Source organism: Octopus sinensis, linkage group LG5, assembly GCF_006345805.1.
Source record: "Octopus sinensis linkage group LG5, ASM634580v1, whole genome shotgun sequence".
Taxonomy (NCBI): Eukaryota; Metazoa; Mollusca; class Cephalopoda; order Octopoda; family Octopodidae; genus Octopus; species Octopus sinensis.
In genome coordinates, this window is record NC_043001.1 from 59,972,583 (window position 1) to 59,975,082 (window position 2,500).

The window sequence follows — 2,500 nt, forward strand, 5'->3', positions numbered from 1 at the left end:
TGATCCACAATTTTGATATTCTCAAATTTATAACTATATTTCCTTTAATACATTCAGGAATGTTAAGTGTCACATAAATTATATTTGCTTTTAAGTTTGATATCTGACAAAGGTGTTATACGCGTATTCACATTAAACACATAATAAACACGCATGCATATACGTTCATACCTGCATACGTCAACACACGCACGCACACAAACACACACACACACACACACACACTTATACTCATATATATACATGTAAAGTCATGTGCTACTTACTTTAAGGGTTCTTTTTTTATACATATGATAAGAGAAGCATTCATTTTTAACATTCTTTCTTTAAGTTTTCATGTATATTTACATATTACATACTGTATGCCATAGGGTTCAAATTACATCATTTTTACTTTTAAAATGTATGAGTTTAAATAGAACTCATATCAGACACTGCAACTGTAACAATGTCAAACAAGCTCTTCAGCAATATAAGCAGTAAGAAATGAAGCTTTAAATGCCCGGATATGACAATGACGGTCTGGTAATTTTCACTCGGAAAATATATTTGTTGCATATACCCCTCCACCTGGAAGAACACTCTCTGTCTATACTGGGTTTCAGAAAACGCTATTCGGGAAAAATTCAAGGCATACTGTACAAGAATTAGCAACATATTTCTATTCATGCGACACTTCGATTATAAAATAACTTCATGAACTAAGAGTAGTGTCTAAACTTAGTCAGTGAGCCATGCATCACTTGACTGCTACTTGGTTTAGTCAAAGATTTGCCCTCTATTTGTCATTGAAGAGTAGAGTGCTATCTATACGTATATCCAAAGGCAACGACATTGCTTTGCAAACAATGAAAAAGAAGAATCCATCTCTAAACCAGGAATACATAGCCCCACACAAATTTTTGCTCTGTGCTTGGCATATGAAAGGCGGCGTCTAGCATAGTGTTAATCTAACACAAAACAGTGAATGGGGACTTGTATTGTGGTCAGTTGGAAGTATTGCATAAAACTTTGGAAGGAATTATCTTATTACTGGACTCTGATAGTAACGTGTATCTCATACTTCAAGACCATATATCGACCAAGTCTCTCAGCAAAAGATCATGGTTTTAAGCATGGAGGATTAAAATCATCCCCTTATGCCTTTGCTCCATCTGTCTACCATTTCTTCGGATCATTGCAAGTTTATTTTGAGAGAAAACGGATAATTAAATATGAAGAGTTTATGAAGATGTTAAGTGTTTCTTATCACTGAAATCTGGTGGAAGTTACGCTCGAGGGGTCAATCATTTGGCAACTGGATTACGTAATCAATAATGAGGGGAAATAACATTGAGTTGATACATAAAGGTCAAAGAAGCATTTGCTTCTTAACTATGTTCGAGACAAAACTTTGTTTCGAAGCTAACACATACACACACACGCACGCGCACACGCACACACACACACACACACACACACACACACACACATACACACACACACACACACACACACACACACACACACACACACACACACACACACATGGTCATCCCATTAATAATGCGGTTTTTTAAATACTTCTTTTAACTTTCAAAGTTAACACAGTTCTTTTTTTAATCTAATATATGCTCCAGTACAGTTTTGACCTCGTCTACAGAATTCCTATTTTTTCCGTCCGAATGATTTTGAAAACTGTGGAATAAATTATAATCAGATGGGGCAAGGTCCAGCCTTTTGAATGTCATCCTCACTGTATATGGTCCATCATTATCCTGATCGAAGAACACTTTTTTATCTTGAAACCGAAGATGATTGCTTTTCTTCTAGCGCTGAGTTAAGCCGCTCAAGCTGCTCACAATATATCTTTGTTATCCTTTGATTTGGATTTGAAAGTTCAAAGTGGTCAAAATCGTTCATATCTCATCAAAGAGGTAACAACACCTTACGTGGGTGAAGACCGTTACTAGTCTGGGGTGCCGGTGTTTCTCCTTTCCCTACCCACTCTCTATGGCGCTTGACATTTTTACAGAGAACACTTTCTTGTCCCCAGTCACTATTCGATCCAAACATATTCATTCGTGAAACGTGACAGAAGGGCTCACATTCACTTTCTGTGCGTGATTAGACGCGGAAGGTTTGTGATCCAATTGCTGACTTTTCCGATGGCACGCAGGTGTCGATGAATGGTTGAATTATCAAATCCAAGCTTTTCTGCTAGTTCCTCAATAGTTACAATGAGAATTTGTTCCACAGAGGTTTGCAGGATGTCCTCATCCAGCTCTACTAATCTTCCAGGACTGCTTTTATAGGAAGTTGATACAGGTAGTTTATCCCGTCCCCTTCCAACATCTAGTTCAAGTGTAATAAAGACCATTATTTATGTTATGACCCAATATATATATAATCCGTGCTTCCGAGCGTCCGAGTGCAGGGAGTTTTTTGCTCCATGGAATAAGAGGCAGGTACAAAGAACAAAAAGTGGGCAGTACACAATTAGATACAATAATAATAGCTG